Source organism: Engystomops pustulosus, chromosome 1 (assembly GCF_040894005.1).
Source record: "Engystomops pustulosus chromosome 1, aEngPut4.maternal, whole genome shotgun sequence".
In the NCBI taxonomy this organism is placed as follows: domain Eukaryota; kingdom Metazoa; phylum Chordata; class Amphibia; order Anura; family Leptodactylidae; genus Engystomops; species Engystomops pustulosus.
The window spans coordinates 172,931,029-172,954,200 of NC_092411.1; the positions used below are offsets into that span (position 1 = coordinate 172,931,029).

Here is a 23,172-nt window from a genome sequence, read left to right on the forward strand (position 1 = left end):
TGCTGGTACTTGCCAAGCCTTAAGCTGCATTGCTGCAGCGATCTGACGAGAGCAGGCACATTCAGCTTAGAATGGCCATTGACAGCAGCTGTTCAATTTGAACCTTCTTTTACTATCTTTGACAGGGAAACTAACACAATTTTCAGGTTCAAAAAGGTCAACGGAACTTGGGATTCCCAGCCAGTCTCCCATGCTGGTACTTGCCAAGCCTTAAGCTGCATTGCTGCTGCGATCTGACGAGAGCAGGCACATTCAGCTTATAATGGCCATTGACAGCAGCTGTTCAATTTGAACCTTCTTTTACTATCTTTGACAGGGAAACTAACACAATTTTCAGGTTCAAAAAGGTCAACGGAACTTGGGATTCCCAGCCAGTCTCCCATGCTGGTACTTGCCAAGCCTTAAGCTGCATTGCTGCTGCGATCTGACGAGAGCAGGCACATTCAGCTTAGAATGGCCGTTGACAGCAGCTGTTCAATTCGAACCTTCTTTTACCATCTTTGACAGAGAAACTAACACAATTTTCAGGTTCAAAAAGGTCAACGGAACTTGGGATTCCCAGCCAGTCTCCCATGCTGGTACTTGCCAAGCCTTAAGCTGCATTGCTGCTCCGATCTGACGAGAGCAGGCACATTCAGCTTAGAATGGCCGTTGACAGCAGCTGTTCAATTTGAACCTTCTTTTAACATCTTTGACAGAGAAACTAACACAATTTTCAGGTTCAAAAAGGTCAACGGAACTTGGGATTCCCAGCCAGTCTCCCATGCTGGTACTTGCCAAGCCTTAAGATGCATTGCTGCTGCGATCTGACGAGAGAAGGCACATTCAGCTTAGAATGGCCGTTGACAGCAGCTGTTCAATTTGAACCTTCTTTTACTATCTCATAGAGAAACTAACACAATTTTCAGGTTCAAAAAGGTCAACGGAACTTGGGATTCCCAGCCAGTCTCCCATGCTGGTACTTGCCAAGCCTTAAGCTGCATTGCTGCTGCGATCTGACGAGAGCAGGCACATTCAGCTTAGAATGGCCGTTGACAGCAGCTGTTCAATTTGAACCTTCTTTTACCATCTTTGACAGAGAAACTAACACAATTTTCAGGTTCAAAAAGGTCAACGGAACTTGGGATTCCCAGCCAGTCTCCCATGCTGGTACTTGCCAAGCCTTAAGCTGCATTGCTGCTGTGATCTGACGAGAGCAGGCACATTCAGCTTAGAATGGCCATTGACAGCAGCTGTTCAATTTAAACCTTCTTTTACCATCTTTGTCAGAGAAACTAATACAATTTTCAGGTTCAAAAAGGTCAACGGAACTTGGGATTCCCAGCCAGTCTCCCATGCTGGTACTTGCCAAGCCTTAAGCTGCAGTGCTGCTGCGATCTGACGAGAGCAGGCACATTCAGCTTAGAATGGCCGTTGACAGCAGGTGTTCAATTTGAACCTTCTTTTACTATCTCATAGAGAAACTAACACAATTTTCAGGTTCAAAAAGGTCAACGGAACTTAGGATTCCCAGCCAGTCTCCCATGCTGGTACTTGCCAAGCCTTAAGCTGCATTGCTGCTGCGATCTGACGAGAGCAGGCACATTCAGCTTAGAATGGCCGTTGACAGCAGCTGTTAAATTTGAACCTTCTTTTACCATCTTTGACAGGGAAACTAACACAATTTTCAGGTTCAAAAAGGTCAACGGAACTTGGGATTCCCAGCCAGTCTCCCATGCTGGTACTTGCCAAGCCTTAAGCTGCATTGCTGCTGCGATCTGACAAGAGCAGGCACATTCAGCTTAGAATGGCCGTTGACAGCAGCTGTTCAATTTGAACCTTCTTTTACTATCTCATAGAGAAACTAACACAATTTTCAGGTTCAAAAAAGTCAACGGAACTTGGGATTCCCAGCCAGTCTCCCATGCTGGTACTTGCCAAGCCTTAAGCTGCATTGCTGCTGCAATCTGACGAGAGCAGGCACATTCAGCTTAGAATGGCAGTTGACAGCAGCTGTTCAAATTTCAGGTTCAAAAAGGTCAACGGAACTTGGGATTTCCAGCCAGTCTCCCATGCTGGTACTTGCCAAGCCTTAAGCTGCATTGCTGCTGCGATCTGACGAGAGCAGGCACATTCAGCTTAGAATGGCCGTTGACAGCAGCCGTTCAATTTGAACCTTCTTTTACTATCTCATAGAGAAACTAACACAATTTTCAGGTTCAAAAAGTTCAACGGAACTTGGGATTCCCAGCCAGTCTCCCATGCTGGTACTTGCCAAGCCTTAAGCTGCATTGCTGCTGCGATCTGACGAGAGCAGGCACATTCAGCTTAGAATGGCCGTTGACAGCAGCTGTTCAATTTGAACCTTCTTTTACTATCTCATAGAGAAACTAACACAATTTTCAGGTTCAAAAAGGTCAACGGAACTTGGGATTCCCAGCCAGTCTCCCATGCTGGTACTTTCCAAGCCTTAAGCTGCATTTCTGCTGCGATCTGACGAGAGCAGGCACATTCAGCTTAGAATGGCCGTTGACAGCAGCTGTTCAATTTGAACCTTCTTTTACCATCTTTGACAGAGAAACTAACACAATTTTCAGATTCAAAAAGGTCAACGGAACTTGGGATTCCCAGCCAGTCTCCCATGCTGGTACTTGCCAAGCCTTAAGCTGCATTGCTGCAGCGATCTGACGAGAGCAGGCACATTCAGCTTAGAATGGCCGTTGAAAGTAGCTGTTCAATTTGAACCTTCTTTTACTATCTCATAGAGAAACTAACACAATTTTCAGGTTCAAAAAGTTCAACGGAACTTGGGATTCCCAGCCAGTCTCCCATGCTGGTACTTGCCAAGCCTTAAGCTGCATTGCTGCTGCGATCTGATGAGAGCAGGCACATTCAGCTTATAATGGCCATTGACAGCAGCTGTTCAATTTGAACCTTCTTTTACTATCTTTGACAGGGAAACTAACACAATTTTCAGGTTCAAAAAGGTCAACGGAACTTGGGATTTCCAGCCAGTCTCCCATGCTGGTACTTGCCAAGCCTTAAGCTGCATTGCTGCTGCGATCTGACGAGAGCAGGCACATTCAGCTTAGAATGGCCGTTGACAGCAGCCGTTCAATTTGAACCTTCTTTTACTATCTTTGACAGGGAAACTAACACAATTTTCAGGTTCAAAAAGGTCAACGGAACTTGGGATTTCCAGCCAGTCTCCCATGCTGGTACTTGCCAAGCCTTAAGCTGCATTGCTGCTGCGATCTGACGAGAGCAGGCACATTCAGCTTAGAATGGCCGTTGACAGCAGCCGTTCAATTTGAACCTTCTTTTACTATCTCATAGAGAAACTAACACAATTTTCAGGTTCAAAAAGTTCAACGGAACTTGGGATTCCCAGCCAGTCTCCCATGCTGGTACTTGCCAAGCCTTAAGCTGCATTGCTGCTGCAATCTGACGAGAGCAGGCACATTCAGCTTAGAATGGCCGTTGACAGCAGCTGTTCAATTTGAACCTTCTTTTACTATCTCATAGAGAAACTAACACAATTTTCAGGTTCAAAAAGGTCAACGGAACTTGGGATTCCCAGCCAGTCTCCCATGCTGGTACTTGCCAAGCCTTAAGCTGCATTGCTGCAGCGATCTGACGAGAGCAGGCACATTCAGCTTAGAATGGCCGTTGAAAGTAGCTGTTCAATTTGAACCTTCTTTTACTATCTCATAGAGAAACTAACACAATTTTCAGGTTCAAAAAGTTCAACGGAACTTGGGATTCCCAGCCAGTCTCCCATGCTGGTACTTGCCAAGCCTTAAGCTGCATTGCTGCTGCGATCTGATGAGAGCAGGCACATTCAGCTTATAATGGCCATTGACAGCAGCTGTTCAATTTGAACCTTCTTTTACTATCTTTGACAGGGAAACTAACACAATTTTCAGGTTCAAAAAGGTCAACGGAACTTGGGATTTCCAGCCAGTCTCCCATGCTGGTACTTGCCAAGCCTTAAGCTGCATTGCTGCTGCGATCTGACGAGAGCAGGCACATTCAGCTTAGAATGGCCGTTGACAGCAGCCGTTCAATTTGAACCTTCTTTTACTATCTCATAGAGAAACTAACACAATTTTCAGGTTCAAAAAGTTCAACGGAACTTGGGATTCCCAGCCAGTCTCCCATGCTGGTACTTGCCAAGCCTTAAGCTGCATTGCTGCTGCAATCTGACGAGAGCAGGCACATTCAGCTTAGAATGGCCGTTGACAGCAGCTGTTCAATTTGAACCTTCTTTTACTATCTCATAGAGAAACTAACACAATTTTCAGGTTCAAAAAGGTCAACGGAACTTGGGATTCCCAGCCAGTCTCCCATGCTGGTACTTGCCAAGCCTTAAGCTGCATTGCTGCTGCGATCTGACGAGAGCAGGCACATTCAGCTTAGAATGGCCGTTGACAGCAGCTGTTAAATTTGAACCTTCTTTTACCATCTTTGACAGGGAAACTAACACAATTTTCAGGTTCAAAAAGGTCAACGGAACTTGGGATTCCCAGCCAGTCTCCCATGCTGGTACTTGCCAAGCCTTAAGCTGCATTGCTGCTGCGATCTGACAAGAGCAGGCACATTCAGCTTAGAATGGCCGTTGACAGCAGCTGTTCAATTTGAACCTTCTTTTACTATCTCATAGAGAAACTAACACAATTTTCAGGTTCAAAAAAGTCAACGGAACTTGGGATTCCCAGCCAGTCTCCCATGCTGGTACTTGCCAAGCCTTAAGCTGCATTGCTGCTGCGATCTGACGAGAGCAGGCACATTCAGCTTAGAATGGCCGTTGACAGCAGCTGTTCAATTTGAACCTTCTTTTACTATCTCATAGAGAAACTAACACAATTTTCAGGTTCAAAAAGGTCAACGGAACTTGGGATTCCCAGCCAGTCTCCCATGCTGGTACTTGCCAAGCCTTAAGCTGCATTTCTGCTGCGATCTGACGAGAGCAGGCACATTCAGCTTAGAATGGCCGTTGACAGCAGCTGTTCAATTAGAACCTTCTTTTACCATCTTTGACAGAGAAACTAACACAATTTTCAGGTTCAAAAAGGTCAACGGAACTTGGGATTCCCAGCCAGTCTCCCATGCTGGTACTTGCCAAGCCTTAAGCTGCATTGCTGCTCCGATCTGACGAGAGCAGGCACATTCAGCTTAGAATGGCCGTTGACAGCAGCTGTTCAATTTGAACCTTCTTTTACCATCTTTGACAGAGAAACTAACACAATTTTCAGGTTCAAAAAGGTCAACGGAACTTGGGATTCCCAGCCAGTCTCCCATGCTGGTACTTGCCAAGCCTTAAGCTGCATTGCTGCTGCGATCTGACGAGAGCAGGCACAGTCAGCTTAGAATGGCCGTTGACAGCAGCTGTTCAATTTGAACCTTCTTTTACTATCTCATAGAGAAACTAACACAATTTTCAGGTTCAAAAAGGTCAACGGAACTTGGGATTCCCAGCCAGTCTCCCATGCTGGTACTTGCCAAGCCTTAAGCTGCATTGCTGCTGCGATCTGACGAGAGCAGGCACATTCAGCTTAGAATGGCCGTTGACAGCAGCTGTTCAATTTGAACCTTCTTTTACCATCTTTGACAGGGAAACTAACACAATTTTCAGGTTCAAAAAGGTCAACAGAACTTGGGATTCCCAGCCAGTCTCCCATGCTGGTACTTGCCAAGCCTTAAGCTGCATTGCTGCTGCGATCTGACGAGAGCAGGCACATTCAGCTTAGAATGGCCGTTGACAGCAGCTGTTCAATGTGAACCTTCTTTTACTATCTCATAGAGAAACTAACACAATTTTCAGGTTCAAAAAGGTCAACGGAACTTGGGATTCCCAGCCAGTCTCCCATGCTGGTACTCGCCAAGCCTTAAGCTGCATTGCTGCTGCGATCTGACGAGAGCAGGCACATTCAGCTTAGAATGGCCGTTGACAGCAGCTCTTCAATTTGAACCTTCTTTTACCATCTTTGACAGAGAAACTAACACAATTTTCAGGTTCAAAAAGGTCAACGGAACTTGGGATTCCCAGCCAGTCTCCCATGCTGGTACTTGCCAAGCCTTAAGCTGCATTGCTGCTGCGATCTGACGAGAGCAGGCACATTCACCTTAGAATGGCCGTTGACAGCAGCTGCTCAATTTGAACCTTCTTTTACTATCTCATAGAGAAACTAACACAATTTTCAGGTTCAAAAAGGTCAACGGAACTTGGGATTCCCAGCCAGTCTCCCATGCTGGTACTTGCCAAGCCTTAAGCTGCATTTCTGCTGCGATCTGACGAGAGCAGGCACATTCAGCTTAGAATGGCCGTTGACAGCAGCTGTTCAATTTGAACCTTCTTTTACCATCTTTGACAGAGAAACTAACACAATTTTCAGATTCAAAAAGGTCAACGGAACTTGGGATTCCCAGACAGTCTCCCATGCTGGTACTTGCCAAGCCTTAAGCTGCATTGCTGCTGCGATCTGACGAGAGCAGGCACATTCAGCTTAGAATGGCCGTTGACAGCAGCTGTTCAATTTGAACCTTCTTTTACCATCTTTAACAGAGAAACTAATACAATTTTCAGGTTCAAAAAGGTCAACAGAACTTTGGATTCCCAGCCAGTCTCCCATGCTGGTACTCGCCAAGCCTTAAGCTGCATTGCTGCAGCGATCTGACGAGAGCAGGCACATTCAGCTTAGAATGGCCGTTGAAAGTAGCTGTTCAATTTGAACCTTCTTTTACTATCTCATAGAGAAACTAACACAATTTTCAGGTTCAAAAAGTTCAACGCAACTTGGGATTCCCAGCCAGTCTCCCATGCTGGTACTTGCCAAGCCTTAAGCTGCATTGCTGCTGCGATCTGATGAGAGCAGGCACATTCAGCTTATAATGGCCATTGACAGCAGCTGTTCAATTTGAACCTTCTTTTACTATCTTTGACAGGGAAACTAACACAATTTTCAGGTTCAAAAAGGTCAACGGAACTTGGGATTCCCAGCCAGTCTCCCATGCTGGTACTTGCCAAGCCTTAAGCTGCATTGCTGCTGCGATCTGACGAGAGCAGGCACATTCAGCTTAGAATGGCCGTTGACAGCAGTTGTTCAATTCGAACCTTCTTTTACCATCTTTGACAGAGAAACTAACACAATTTTCAGGTTCAAAAAGGTCAACGGAACTTGGGATTCCCAGCCAGTCTCCCATGCTGGTACTTGCAAAGCCTTAAGCTGCATTGCTGCTCCGATCTGACGAGAGCAGGCACATTCAGCTTAGAATGGCCGTTGACAGCAGCTGTTCAATTTGAACCTTCTTTTACCATCTTTGACAGAGAAACTAACACAATTTTCAGGTTCAAAAAGGTCAACGGAACTTGGGATTCCCAGCCAGTCTCCCATGCTGGTACTTGCCAAGCCTTAAGCTGCATTGCTGCTGCGATCTGACGAGAGCAGGCACATTCAGCTTAGAATGGCCGTTGACAGCAGCTGTTCAATTTGAACCTTCTTTTACTATCTCATAGAGAAACTAACACAATTTTCAGGTTCAAAAAGGTCAACGGAACTTGGGATTCCCAGCCAGTCTCCCATGCTGGTACTTGCCAAGCCTTAAGCTGCATTGCTGCTGCGATCTGACGAGAGCAGGCACATTCAGCTTAGAATGGCCGTTGACAGCAGCTGTTCAATTTGAACCTTCTTTTACTATCTCATAGAGAAACTAACACAATTTTCAGGTTCAAAAAGGTCAACGGAACTTGGGATTCCCAGCCAGTCTCCCATGCTGGTACTCGCCAAGCCTTAAGCTGCATTGCTGCTGCGATCTGACGAGAGCAGGCACATTCAGCTTAGAATGGCCGTTGACAGCAGCTCTTCAATTTGAACCTTCTTTTACCATCTTTGACAGAGAAACTAACACAATTTTCAGGTTCAAAAAGGTCAACGGAACTTGGGATTCCCAGCCAGTCTCCCATGCTGGTACTTGCCAAGCCTTAAGCTGCATTGCTGCTGCGATCTGACGAGAGCAGGCACATTCACCTTAGAATGGCCGTTGACAGCAGCTGTTCAATTTGAACCTTCTTTTACTATCTCATAGAGAAACTAACACAATTTTCAGGTTCAAAAAGGTCAACGGAACTTGGGATTCCCAGCCAGTCTCCCATGCTGGTACTTGCCAAGCCTTAAGCTGCATTTCTGCTGCGATCTGACGAGAGCAGGCACATTCAGCTTAGAATGGCCGTTGACAGCAGCTGTTCAATTTGAACCTTCTTTTACCATCTTTGACAGAGAAACTAACACAATTTTCAGATTCAAAAAGGTCAACGGAACTTGGGATTCCCAGACAGTCTCCCATGCTGGTACTTGCCAAGCCTTAAGCTGCATTGCTGCTGCGATCTGACGAGAGCAGGCACATTCAGCTTAGAATGGCCGTTGACAGCAGCTGTTCAATTTGAACCTTCTTTTACCATCTTTAACAGAGAAACTAATACAATTTTCAGGTTCAAAAAGGTCAACAGAACTTTGGATTCCCAGCCAGTCTCCCATGCTGGTACTCGCCAAGCCTTAAGCTGCATTGCTGCAGCGATCTGACGAGAGCAGGCACATTCAGCTTAGAATGGCCGTTGAAAGTAGCTGTTCAATTTGAACCTTCTTTTACTATCTCATAGAGAAACTAACACAATTTTCAGGTTCAAAAAGTTCAACGCAACTTGGGATTCCCAGCCAGTCTCCCATGCTGGTACTTGCCAAGCCTTAAGCTGCATTGCTGCTGCGATCTGATGAGAGCAGGCACATTCAGCTTATAATGGCCATTGACAGCAGCTGTTCAATTTGAACCTTCTTTTACTATCTTTGACAGGGAAACTAACACAATTTTCAGGTTCAAAAAGGTCAACGGAACTTGGGATTCCCAGCCAGTCTCCCATGCTGGTACTTGCCAAGCCTTAAGCTGCATTGCTGCTGCGATCTGACGAGAGCAGGCACATTCAGCTTAGAATGGCCGTTGACAGCAGTTGTTCAATTCGAACCTTCTTTTACCATCTTTGACAGAGAAACTAACACAATTTTCAGGTTCAAAAAGGTCAACGGAACTTGGGATTCCCAGCCAGTCTCCCATGCTGGTACTTGCAAAGCCTTAAGCTGCATTGCTGCTCCGATCTGACGAGAGCAGGCACATTCAGCTTAGAATGGCCGTTGACAGCAGCTGTTCAATTTGAACCTTCTTTTACCATCTTTGACAGAGAAACTAACACAATTTTCAGGTTCAAAAAGGTCAACGGAACTTGGGATTCCCAGCCAGTCTCCCATGCTGGTACTTGCCAAGCCTTAAGCTGCATTGCTGCTGCGATCTGACGAGAGCAGGCACATTCAGCTTAGAATGGCCGTTGACAGCAGCTGTTCAATTTGAACCTTCTTTTACTATCTCATAGAGAAACTAACACAATTTTCAGGTTCAAAAAGGTCAACGGAACTTGGGATTCCCAGCCAGTCTCCCATGCTGGTACTTGCCAAGCCTTAAGCTGCATTGCTGCTGCGATCTGACGAGAGCAGGCACATTCAGCTTAGAATGGCCGTTGACAGCAGCTGTTCAATTTGAACCTTCTTTTACTATCTCATAGAGAAACTAACACAATTTTCAGGTTCAAAAAGGTCAACGGAACTTGGGATTCCCAGCCAGTCTCCCATGCTGGTACTTGCCAAGCCTTAAGCTGCATTGCTGCTGCGATCTGACGAGAGCAGGCACATTCAGCTTAGAATTGCCGTTGACAGCAGCTGTTCAATTTGAACCTTCTTTTACCATCTTTGACAGGGAAACTAACACAATTTTCAGGTTCAAAAAGGTCAACAGAACTTGGGATTCCCAGCCAGTCTCCCATGCTGGTACTTGCCAAGACTTAAGCTGCATTGCTGCTGCGAACTGACGAGAGCAGGCACATTCAGCTTAGAATGGCCGTTGACAGCAGCTGTTCAATGTGAACCTTCTTTTACTATCTCATAGAGAAACTAACACAATTTTCAGGTTCAAAAAGGTCAACGGAACTTGGGATTCCCAGCCAGTCTCCCATGCTGGTACTTGCCAAGCCTTAAGCTGCATTGCTGCTGCAATCTGACGAGAGCAGGCACATTCAGCTTAGAATGGCAGTTGACAGCAGCTGTTCAATTTGAACCTTCTTTTACCATCTTTGACAGAGAAACTAATACAATTTTCAGGTTCAAAAAGGTCAACGGAACTTGGGATTCCCAGCCAGTCTCCCATGCTGGTACTTGCCAAGCCTTAAGCTGCATTGCTGCTGCGATCTGACGAGAGCAGGCACATTCAGCTTAGAATGGCCGTTGACAGCAGCTGTTCAATTTGAACCTTCTTTTACTATCTCATAGAGAAACTAACACAATTTTCAGGTTCAAAAATGTCAACGGAACTTGGGATTCCCAGCCAGTCTCCCATGCTGGTACTTGCCAAGCCTTAAGCTGCATTGCTGCTGCGATCTGACGAGAGCAGGCACATTCAGCTTAGAATGGCCGTTGACAGCAGCTGTTCAATTTGAACCTTCTTTTACTATTTTTATAGAGAAACTAACACAATTTTCAGGTTCAAAAAGGTCAAAGGAACTTGGGATTCCCAGCCAGTCTCCCATGCTGGTACTTGCCAAGCCTTAAGCTGCATTGCTGCTGCAATCTGACGAGAGCAGGCACATTCAGCTTAGAATGGCAGTTGACAGCAGCTGTTCAATTTGAACCTTCTTTTACCATCTTTGACAGAGAAACTAATACAATTTTCAGGTTCAAAAAGGTCAACGGAACTTGGGATTCCCAGACAGTCTCCCATGCTGGTACTTGCCAAGCCTTAAGCTGCATTGCTGCTGCGATCTGACGAGAGCAGGCACATTCAGCTTAGAATGGCCGTTGACAGCAGCTGTTCAATTTGAACCTTCTTTTACTATCTCATAGAGAAACTAACATAATTTTCAGGTTCAAAAAGGTCAACGGAACTTGGGATTCCCAGCCAGTCTCCCATGCTGGTACTTGCCAAGCCTTAAGCTGCATTGCTGCTGCGATCTGACGAGAGCAGGCACATTCAGCTTAGAATGGTTGTTGACAGCAGCTGTTCAATTTGAACCTTCTTTTACCATCTTTGACAGAGAAACTAACACAATTTTCAGGTTCAAAAAGGTCAACAGAACTTGGGATTCCCAGCCAGTCTCCCATGCTGGTACTTGCCAAGCCTTAAGCTGCATTGCTGCTGTGATCTGACGAGAGCAGGCACATTCAGCTTAGAATGGCCGTTGACAGCAGCTGTTCAATTTGAACCTTCTTTTACTATCTCATAGAGAAACTAACACAATTTTCAGGTTCAAAAAGGTCAACGGAACTTGGGATTCCCAGCCAGTCTCCCATGCTGGTACTTGCCAAGCCTTAAGCTGCATTTCTGCTGCGATCTGGCGAGAGCAGGCACATTCAGCTTAGAATGGCCGTTGACAGCAGCTGTTCAATTTGAACCTTCTTTTACCATCTTTGACAGAGAAACTAACACAATTTTCAGATTCAAAAAGGTCAACGGAACTTGGGATTCCCAGCCAGTCTCCCATGCTGGTACTTGCCAAGCCTTAAGCTGCATTGCTGCTGCGATCTGACGAGAGCAGGCACATTCAGCTTAGAATGGCCGTTGACAGCAGCTGTTCAATTTGAACCTTCTTTTACTATCTCATAGAGAAACTAACACAATTTTCAGGTTCAAAAAGGTCAACGGAACTTGGGATTCCCAGCCAGTCTCCCATGCTGGTACTTGCCAAGCCTTAAGCTGCATTGCTGCTGCGATCTGACGAGAGCAGGCACATTCAGCTTAGAAAGGCCGTTGACAGCAGCTGTTCAATTTGAACCTTCTTTTACCATCTTTGACAGGGAAACTAACACAATTTTCAGGTTCAAAAAGGTCAACAGAACTTGGGATTCCCAGCCAGTCTCCCATGCTGGTACTTGCCAAGCCTTAAGCTGCATTGCTGCTGCGATCTGACGAGAGCAGGCACATTCAGCTTAGAATGGCCGTTGACAGCAGCTGTTCAATGTGAACCTTCTTTTACTATCTCATAGAGAAACTAACACAATTTTCAGGTTCAAAAAGGTCAACGGAACTTGGGATTCCCAGCCAGTCTCCCATGCTGGTACTTGCCAAGCCTTAAGCTGCATTGCTGCTGCAATCTGACGAGAGCAGGCACATTCAGCTTATAATGGCCATTGACAGCAGCTGTTCAATTTGAACCTTCTTTTACTATCTTTGACAGGGAAACTAACACAATTTTCAGGTTCAAAAAGGTCAACGGAACTTGGGATTTCCAGCCAGTCTCCCATGCTGGTACTTGCCAAGCCTTAAGCTGCATTGCTGCTGCGATCTGACGAGAGCAGGCACATTCAGCTTAGAATGGCCGTTGACAGCAGCCGTTCAATTTGAACCTTCTTTTACTATCTCATAGAGAAACTAACACAATTTTCAGGTTCAAAAAGTTCAACGGAACTTGGGATTCCCAGCCAGTCTCCCATGCTGGTACTTGCCAAGCCTTAAGCTGCATTGCTGCTGCAATCTGACGAGAGCAGGCACATTCAGCTTAGAATGGCCGTTGACAGCAGCTGTTCAATTTGAACCTTCTTTTACTATCTCATAGAGAAACTAACACAATTTTCAGGTTCAAAAAGGTCAACGGAACTTGGGATTCCCAGCCAGTCTCCCATGCTGGTACTTGCCAAGCCTTAAGCTGCATTGCTGCTGCGATCTGACGAGAGCAGGCACATTCAGCTTAGAATGGCCGTTGACAGCAGCTGTTCAATTTGAACCTTCTTTTACTATCTTTGACAGGGAAACTAACACAATTTTCAGGTTCAAAAAGGTCAACGGAACTTGGGATTCCCAGCCAGTCTCCCATGCTGGTACTTGCCAAGCCTTAAGCTGCATTGCTGCTGCGATCTGACGAGAGCAGGCACATTCAGCTTAGAATGGCCGTTGACAGCAGCTGTTCAATTCGAACCTTCTTTTACCATCTTTGACAGAGAAACTAACACAATTTTCAGGTTCAAAAAGGTCAACGGAACTTGGGATTCCCAGCCAGTCTCCCATGCTGGTACTTGCCAAGCCTTAAGCTGCATTGCTGCTCCGATCTGACGAGAGCAGGCACATTCAGCTTAGAATGGCCGTTGACAGCAGCTCTTCAATTTGAACCTTCTTTTACCATCTTTGACAGAGAAACTAACACAATTTTCAGGTTCAAAAAGGTCAACGGAACTTGGGATTCCCAGCCAGTCTCCCATGCTGGTACTTGCCAAGCCTTAAAATGCATTGCTGCTGCGATCTGACGAGAGAAGGCACATTCAGCTTAGAATGGCCGTTGACAGCAGCTGTTCAATTTGAACCTTCTTTTACTATCTCATAGAGAAACTAACACAATTTTCAGGTTCAAAAAGGTCAACGGAACTTGGGATTCCCAGCCAGTCTCCCATGCTGGTACTTGCCAACCTTAAGCTGCATTGCTGCTGCGATCTGACGAGAGCAGGCACATTCAGCTTAGAATGGCCGTTGACAGCAGCTGTTCAATTTGAACCTTCTTTTACCATCTTTGACAGAGAAACTAACACAATTTTCAGGTTCAAAAAGGTCAACGGAACTTGGGATTCCCAGCCAGTCTCCCATGCTGGTACTTGCCAAGCCTTAAGCTGCATTGCTGCTGTGATCTGACGAGAGCAGGCACATTCAGCTTAGAATGGCCATTGACAGCAGCTGTTCAATTTGAACCTTCTTTTACCATCTTTGACAGAGAAACTAATACAATTTTCAGGTTCAAAAAGGTCAACGGAACTTGGGATTCCCAGCCAGTCTCCCATGCTGGTACTTGCCAAGCCTTAAGCTGCAGTGCTGCTGCGATCTGACGAGAGCAGGCACATTCAGCTTAGAATGGCCGTTGACAGCAGGTGTTCAATTTGAACCTTCTTTTACTATCTCATAGAGAAACTAACACAATTTTCAGGTTCAAAAAGGTCAACGGAACTTGGGATTCCCAGCCAGTCTCCCATGCTGGTACTTGCCAAGCCTTAAGCTGCATTGCTGCTGCGATCTGACGAGAGCAGGCACATTCAGCTTAGAATGGCCGTTGACAGCAGTTGTTAAATTTGAACCTTCTTTTACCATCTTTGACAGGGAAACTAACACAATTTTCAGGTTCAAAAAGGTCAACGGAACTTGGGATTCCCAGCCAGTCTCCCATGCTGGTACTTGCCAAGCCTTAAGCTGCATTGCTGCTGCGATCTGACAAGAGCAGGCACATTCAGCTTAGAATGGCCGTTGACAGCAGCTGTTCAATTTGAACCTTCTTTTACTATCTCATAGAGAAACTAACACAATTTTCAGGTTCAAAAAAGTCAACGGAACTTGGGATTCCCAGCCAGTCTCCCATGCTGGTACTTGCCAAGCCTTAAGCTGCATTGCTGCTGCAATCTGACGAGAGCAGGCACATTCAGCTTAGAATGGCAGTTGACAGCAGCTGTTCAAATTTCAGGTTCAAAAAGGTCAACGGAACTTGGGATTTCCAGCCAGTCTCCCATGCTGGTACTTGCCAAGCCTTAAGCTGCATTGCTGCTGCGATCTGACGAGAGCAGGCACATTCAGCTTAGAATGGCCGTTGACAGCAGCCGTTCAATTTAAACCTTCTTTTACTATCTCATAGAGAAACTAACACAATTTTCAGGTTCAAAAAGTTCAACGGAACTTGGGATTCCCAGCCAGTCTCCCATGCTGGTACTTGCCAAGCCTTAAGCTGCATTGCTGCTGCGATCTGACGAGAGCAGGCACATTCAGCTTAGAATGGCCGTTGACAGCAGCTGTTCAATTTGAACCTTCTTTTACTATCTCATAGAGAAACTAACACAATTTTCAGGTTCAAAAAGGTCAACGGAACTTGGGATTCCCAGCCAGTCTCCCATGCTGGTACTTGCCAAGCCTTAAGCTGCATTTCTGCTGCGATCTGACGAGAGCAGGCACATTCAGCTTAGAATGGCCGTTGACAGCAGCTGTTCAATTAGAACCTTCTTTTACCATCTTTGACAGAGAAACTAACAAAATTTTCAGATTCAAAAAGGTCAACGGAACTTGGGATTCCCAGCCAGTCTCCCATGCTGGTACTTGCCAAGCCTTAAGCTGCATTGCTGCAGCGATCTGACGAGAGCAGGCACATTCAGCTTAGAATGGCCGTTGAAAGTAGCTGTTCAATTTGAACCTTCTTTTACTATCTCATAGAGAAACTAACACAATTTTCAGGTTCAAAAAGTTCAACGGAACTTGGGATTCCCAGCCAGTCTCCCATGCTGGTACTTGCCAAGCCTTAAGCTGCATTGCTGCTGCGATCTGATGAGAGCAGGCACATTCAGCTTATAATGGCCATTGACAGCAGCTGTTCAATTTGAACCTTCTTTTACTATCTTTGACAGGGAAACTAACACAATTTTCAGGTTCAAAAAGGTCAACGGAACTTGGGATTCCCAGCCAGTCTCCCATGCTGGTACTTGCCAAGCCTTAAGCTGCATTGCTGCTGCGATCTGACGAGAGCAGGCACATTCAGCTTAGAATGGCCATTGACAGCAGTTGTTCAATTCGAACCTTCTTTTACCATCTTTGACAGAGAAACTAACACAATTTTCAGGTTCAAAAAGGTCAACGGAACTTGGGATTCCCAGCCAGTCTCCCATGCTGGTACTTGCCAAGCCTTAAGCTGCATTGCTGCTCCGATCTGACGAGAGCAGGCACATTCAGCTTAGAATGGCCGTTGACAGCAGCTGTTCAATTTGAACCTTCTTTTACCATCTTTGACAGAGAAACTAACACAATTTTCAGGTTCAAAAAGGTCAACGGAACTTGGGATTCCCAGCCAGTCTCCCATGCTGGTACTTGCCAAGCCTTAAGCTGCATTGCTGCTGCGATCTGACGAGAGCAGGCACATTCAGCTTAGAATGGCCGTTGACAGCAGCTGTTCAATTTGAACCTTCTTTTACTATCTCATAGAGAAACTAACACAATTTTCAGGTTCAAAAAGGTCAACGGAACTTGGGATTCCCAGCCAGTCTCCCATGCTGGTACTTGCCAAGCCTTAAGCTGCATTGCTGCTGCGATCTGACGAGAGCAGGCACATTCAGCTTAGAATGGCCGTTGACAGCAGCTGTTCAATTTGAACCTTCTTTTACTATCTCATAGAGAAACTAACACAATTTTCAGGTTCAAAAAGGTCAACGGAACTTGGGATTCCCAGCCAGTCTCCCATGCTGGTACTTGCCAAGCCTTAAGCTGCATTGCTGCTGCGATCTGACGAGAGCAGGCACATTCAGCTTAGAATGGCCGTTGACAGCAGCTGTTCAATTTGAACCTTCTTTTACCATCTTTGACAGGGAAACTAACACAATTTTCAGGTTCAAAAAGGTCAACAGAACTTGGGATTCCCAGCCAGTCTCCCATGCTGGTACTTGCCAAGCCTTAAGCTGCATTGCTGCTGCGATCTGACGAGAGCAGGCACATTCAGCTTAGAATGGCCGTTGACAGCAGCTGTTCAATGTGAACCTTCTTTTACTATCTCATAGAGAAACTAACACAATTTTCAGGTTCAAAAAGGTCAACGGAACTTGGGATTCCCAGCCAGTCTCCCATGCTGGTACTCGCCAAGCCTTAAGCTGCATTGCTGCTGCGATCTGACGAGAGCAGGCACATTCAGCTTAGAATGGCCGTTGACAGCAGCTGTTCAATTTGAACCTTCTTTTACCATCTTTGACAGAGAAACTAACACAATTTTCAGGTTCAAAAAGGTCAACGGAACTTGGGATTCCCAGCCAGTCTCCCATGCTGGTACTTGCCAAGCCTTAAGCTGCATTGCTGCTGCGATCTGACGAGAGCAGGCACATTCACCTTAGAATGGCCGTTGACAGCAGCTGTTCAATTTGAACCTTCTTTTACTATCTCATAGAGAAACTAACACAATTTTCAGGTTCAAAAAGGTCAACGGAACTTGGGATTCCCAGCCAGTCTCCCATGCTGGTACTTGCCAAGCCTTAAGCTGCATTTCTGCTGCGATCTGACGAGAGCAGGCACATTCAGCTTAGAATGGCCGTTGACAGCAGCTGTTCAATTTGAACCTTCTTTTACCATCTTTGACAGAGAAACTAACACAATTTTCAGATTCAAAAAGGTCAACGGAACTTGGGATTCCCAGACAGTCTCCCATGCTGGTACTTGCCAAGCCTTAAGCTGCATTGCTGCTGCGATCTGACGAGAGCAGGCACATTCAGCTTAGAATGGCCGTTGACAGCAGCTGTTCAATTTGAACCTTCTTTTACCATCTTTAACAGAGAAACTAATACAATTTTCAGGTTCAAAAAGGTCAACAGAACTTTGGATTCCCAGCCAGTCTCCCATGCTGGTACTCGCCAAGCCTTAAGCTGCATTGCTGCAGCGATCTGACGAGAGCAGGCACATTCAGCTTAGAATGGCCGTTGAAAGTAGCTGTTCAATTTGAACCTTCTTTTACTATCTCATAGAGAAACTAACACAATTTTCAGGTTCAAAAAGTTCAACGCAACTTGGGATTCCCAGCCAGTCTCCCATGCTGGTACTTGCCAAGCCTTAAGCTGCATTGCTGCTGCGATCTGATGAGAGCAGGCACATTCAGCTTATAATGGCCATTGACAGCAGCTGTTCAATTTGAACCTTCTTTTACTATCTTTGACAGGGAAACTAACACAATTTTCAGGTTCAAAAAGGTCAACGGAACTTGGGATTCCCAGCCAGTCTCCCATGCTGGTACTTGCCAAGCCTTAAGCTGCATTGCTGCTGCGATCTGACGAGAGCAGGCACATTCAGCTTAGAATGGCCGTTGACAGCAGTTGTTCAATTCGAACCTTCTTTTACCATCTTTGACAGAGAAACTAACACAATTTTCAGGTTCAAAAAGGTCAACGGAACTTGGGATTCCCAGCCAGTCTCCCATGCTGGTACTTGCAAAGCCTTAAGCTGCATTGCTGCTCCGATCTGACGAGAGCAGGCACATTCAGCTTAGAATGGCCGTTGACAGCAGCTGTTCAATTTGAACCTTCTTTTACCATCTTTGACAGAGAAACTAACACAATTTTCAGGTTCAAAAAGGTCAACGGAACTTGGGATTCCCAGCCAGTCTCCCATGCTGGTACTTGCCAAGCCTTAAGCTGCATTGCTGCTGCGATCTGACGAGAGCAGGCACATTCAGCTTAGAATGGCCGTTGACAGCAGCTGTTCAATTTGAACCTTCTTTTACTATCTCATAGAGAAACTAACACAATTTTCAGGTTCAAAAAGGTCAACGGAACTTGGGATTCCCAGCCAGTCTCCCATGCTGGTACTTGCCAAGCCTTAAGCTGCATTGCTGCTGCGATCTGACGAGAGCAGGCACATTCAGCTTAGAATGGCCGTTGACAGCAGCTGTTCAATTTGAACCTTCTTTTACTATCTCATAGAGAAACTAACACAATTTTCAGGTTCAAAAAGGTCAACGGAACTTGGGATTCCCAGCCAGTCTCCCATGCTGGTACTTGCCAAGCCTTAAGCTGCATTGCTGCTGCGATCTGACGAGAGCAGGCACATTCAGCTTAGAATGGCCGTTGACAGCAGCTGTTCAATTTGAACCTTCTTTTACCATCTTTGACAGGGAAACTAACACAATTTTCAGGTTCAAAAAGGTCAACAGAACTTGGGATTCCCAGCCAGTCTCCCATGCTGGTACTTGCCAAGACTTAAGCTGCATTGCTGCTGCGAACTGACGAGAGCAGGCACATTCAGCTTAGAATGGCCGTTGACAGCAGCTGTTCAATGTGAACCTTCTTTTACTATCTCATAGAGAAACTAACACAATTTTCAGGTTCAAAAAGGTCAACGGAACTTGGGATTCCCAGCCAGTCTCCCATGCTGGTACTTGCCAAGCCTTAAGCTGCATTGCTGCTGCAATCTGACGAGAGCAGGCACATTCAGCTTAGAATGGCAGTTGACAGCAGCTGTTCAATTTGAACCTTCTTTTACCATCTTTGACAGAGAAACTAATACAATTTTCAGGTTCAAAAAGGTCAACGGAACTTGGGATTCCCAGCCAGTCTCCCATGCTGGTACTTGCCAAGCCTTAAGCTGCATTGCTGCTGCGATCTGACGAGAGCAGGCACATTCAGCTTAGAATGGCCGTTGACAGCAGTTGTTCAATTTGAACCTTCTTTTACTATCTCATAGAGAAACTAACACAATTTTCAGGTTCAAAAATGTCAACGGAACTTGGGATTCCCAGCCAGTCTCCCATGCTGGTACTTGCCAAGCCTTAAGCTGCATTGCTGCTGCGATCTGACGAGAGCAGGCACATTCAGCTTAGAATGGCCGTTGACAGCAGCTGTTCAATTTGAACCTTCTTTTACTATTTTTATAGAGAAACTAACACAATTTTCAGGTTCAAAAAGGTCAAAGGAACTTGGGATTCCCAGCCAGTCTCCCATGCTGGTACTTGCCAAGCCTTAAGCTGCATTGCTGCTGCAATCTGACGAGAGCAGGCACATTCAGCTTAGAATGGCAGTTGACAGCAGCTGTTCAATTTGAACCTTCTTTTACCATCTTTGACAGAGAAACTAATACAATTTTCAGGTTCAAAAAGGTCAACGGAACTTGGGATTCCCAGACAGTCTCCCATGCTGGTACTTGCCAAGCCTTAAGCTGCATTGCTGCTGCGATCTGACGAGAGCAGGCACATTCAGCTTAGAATGGCCGTTGACAGCAGCTGTTCAATTTGAACCTTCTTTTACTATCTCATAGAGAAACTAACATAATTTTCAGGTTCAAAAAGGTCAACGGAACTTGGGATTCCCAGCCAGTCTCCCATGCTGGTACTTGCCAAGCCTTAAGCTGCATTGCTGCTGCGATCTGACGAGAGCAGGCACATTCAGCTTAGAATGGTTGTTGACAGCAGCTGTTCAATTTGAACCTTCTTTTACCATCTTTGACAGAGAAACTAACACAATTTTCAGGTTCAAAAAGGTCAACAGAACTTGGGATTCCCAGCCAGTCTCCCATGCTGGTACTTGCCAAGCCTTAAGCTGCATTGCTGCTGCGATCTGACGAGAGCAGGCACATTCAGCTTAGAATGGCCGTTGACAGCAGCTGTTCAATTTGAACCTTCTTTTACTATCTCATAGAGAAACTAACACAATTTTCAGGTTCAAAAAGGTCAACGGAACTTGGGATTCCCAGCCAGTCTCCCATGCTGGTACTTGCCAAGCCTTAAGCTGCATTTCTGCTGCGATCTGACGAGAGCAGGCACATTCAGCTTAGAATGGCCGTTGACAGCAGCTGTTCAATTTGAACCTTCTTTTACCATCTTTGACAGAGAAACTAACACAATTTTCAGATTCAAAAAGGTCAACGGAACTTGGGATTCCCAGCCAGTCTCCCATGCTGGTACTTGCCAAGCCTTAAGCTGCATTGCTGCTGCGATCTGACGAGAGCAGGCACATTCAGCTTAGAATGGCCGTTGACAGCAGCTGTTCAATTTGAACCTTCTTTTACTATCTCATAGAGAAACTAACACAATTTTCAGGTTCAAAAAGGTCAACGGAACTTGGGATTCCCAGCCAGTCTCCCATGCTGGTACTTGCCAAGCCTTAAGCTGCATTGCTGCTGCGATCTGACGAGAGCAGGCACATTCAGCTTAGAAAGGCCGTTGACAGCAGCTGTTCAATTTGAACCTTCTTTTACCATCTTTGACAGGGAAACTAACACAATTTTCAGGTTCAAAAAGGTCAACAGAACTTGGGATTCCCAGCCAGTCTCCCATGCTGGTACTTGCCAAGCCTTAAGCTGCATTGCTGCTGCGATCTGACGAGAGCAGGCACATTCAGCTTAGAATGGCCGTTGACAGCAGCTGTTCAATGTGAACCTTCTTTTACTATCTCATAGAGAAACTAACACAATTTTCAGGTTCAAAAAGGTCAACGGAACTTGGGATTCCCAGCCAGTCTCCCATGCTGGTACTTGCCAAGCCTTAAGCTGCATTGCTGCTGCAATCTGACGAGAGCAGGCACATTCAGCTTAGAATGGCAGTTGACAGCAGCTGTTCAATTTGAACCTTCTTTTACCATCTTTGACAGAGAAACTAATACAATTTTCAGGTTCAAAAAGGTCAACGGAACTTGGGATTCCCAGCCAGTCTCCCATGCTGGTACTTGCCAAGCCTTAAGCTGCATTGCTGCTGCAATCTGACGAGAGCAGGCACATTCAGCTTAGAATGGCAGTTGACAGCAGCTGTTCAATTTGAACCTTCTTTTACCATCTTTGACAGAGAAACTAATACAATTTTCAGGTTCAAAAAGGTCAACGGAACTTGGGATTCCCAGCCAGTCTCCCATGCTGGTACTTGCCAAGCCTTAAGCTGCATTGCTGCTGCGATCTGACGAGAGCAGGCACATTCAGCTTAGAATGGCCGTTGACAGCAGCTGTTCAATTTGAACCTTCTTTTACCATCTTTGACAGGGAAACTAACACAATTTTCAGGTTCAAAAAGGTCAACAGAACTTGGGATTCCCAGCCAGTCTCCCATGCTGGTACTTGCCAAGCCTTAAGCTGCATTGCTGCTGCGATCTGACGAGAGCAGGCACATTCAGCTTAGAATGGCCGTTGACAGCAGCTGTTCAATGTGAACCTTCTTTTACTATCTCATAGAGAAACTAACACAATTTTCAGGTTCAAAAAGGTCAACGGAACTTGGGATTCCCAGCCAGTCTCCCATGCTGGTACTTGCCAAGCCTTAAGCTGCATTGCTGCTGCAATCTGACGAGAGCAGGCACATTCAGCTTAGAATGGCAGTTGACAGCAGCTGTTCAATTTGAACCTTCTTTTACCATCTTTGACAGAGAAACTAATACAATTTTCAGGTTCAAAAAGGTCAACGGAACTTGGGATTCCCAGCCAGTCTCCCATGCTGGTACTTGCCAAGCCTTAAGCTGCATTGCTGCTGCGATCTGACGAGAGCAGGCACATTCAGCTTAGAATGGCCGTTGACAGCAGTTGTTCAATTTGAACCTTCTTTTACTATCTCATAGAGAAACTAACACAATTTTCAGGTTCAAAAATGTCAACGGAACTTGGGATTCCCAGCCAGTCTCCCATGCTGGTACTTGCCAAGCCTTAAGCTGCATTGCTGCTGCGATCTGACGAGAGCAGGCACATTCAGCTTAGAATGGCCGTTGACAGCAGCTGTTCAATTTGAACCTTCTTTTACTATTTTTATAGAGAAACTAACACAATTTTCAGGTTCAAAAAGGTCAAAGGAACTTGGGATTCCCAGCCAGTCTCCCATGCTGGTACTTGCCAAGCCTTAAGCTGCATTGCTGCTGCAATCTGACGAGAGCAGGCACATTCAGCTTAGAATGGCAGTTGACAGCAGCTGTTCAATTTGAACCTTCTTTTACCATCTTTGACAGAGAAACTAATACAATTTTCAGGTTCAAAAAGGTCAACGGAACTTGGGATTCCCAGACAGTCTCCCATGCTGGTACTTGCCAAGCCTTAAGCTGCATTGCTGCTGCGATCTGACGAGAGCAGGCACATTCAGCTTAGAATGGCCGTTGACAGCAGCTGTTCAATTTGAACCTTCTTTTACTATCTCATAGAGAAACTAACATAATTTTCAGGTTCAAAAAGGTCAACGGAACTTGGGATTCCCAGCCAGTCTCCCATGCTGGTACTTGCCAAGCCTTAAGCTGCATTGCTGCTGCGATCTGACGAGAGCAGGCACATTCAGCTTAGAATGGTTGTTGACAGCAGCTGTTCAATTTGAACCTTCTTTTACCATCTTTGACAGAGAAACTAACACAATTTTCAGGTTCAAAAAGGTCAACAGAACTTGGGATTCCCAGCCAGTCTCCCATGCTGGTACTTGCCAAGCCTTAAGCTGCATTGCTGCTGCGATCTGACGAGAGCAGGCACATTCAGCTTAGAATGGCCGTTGACAGCAGCTGTTCAATTTGAACCTTCTTTTACTATCTCATAGAGAAACTAACACAATTTTCAGGTTCAAAAAGGTCAACGGAACTTGGGATTCCCAGCCAGTCTCCCATGCTGGTACTTGCCAAGCCTTAAGCTGCATTTCTGCTGCGATCTGACGAGAGCAGGCACATTCAGCTT

General features: G+C 45.7%; 6 pseudogenes; all 6 read right to left on the reverse strand.

Annotated features, from left to right (window-relative positions):
- Nucleotides 1–6,384: 6,384 nt before the first annotated feature.
- LOC140113266 (5S ribosomal RNA) lies at nucleotides 6,385–6,501 on the reverse strand (annotated as a pseudogene).
- A 1,785-nt stretch (nucleotides 6,502–8,286) lies between these two features.
- LOC140113267 (5S ribosomal RNA) lies at nucleotides 8,287–8,403 on the reverse strand (annotated as a pseudogene).
- A 2,355-nt stretch (nucleotides 8,404–10,758) lies between these two features.
- On the reverse strand, nucleotides 10,759–10,875 carry LOC140113268 (5S ribosomal RNA; annotated as a pseudogene).
- Nucleotides 10,876–17,176: 6,301 nt separating this feature from the next.
- Nucleotides 17,177–17,293, reverse strand: LOC140113269 (5S ribosomal RNA; annotated as a pseudogene).
- A 2,355-nt stretch (nucleotides 17,294–19,648) lies between these two features.
- LOC140113270 (5S ribosomal RNA) lies at nucleotides 19,649–19,765 on the reverse strand (annotated as a pseudogene).
- A 2,735-nt stretch (nucleotides 19,766–22,500) lies between these two features.
- On the reverse strand, nucleotides 22,501–22,617 carry LOC140113271 (5S ribosomal RNA; annotated as a pseudogene).
- Between the last annotated feature and the right edge of the window lie 555 nt (nucleotides 22,618–23,172).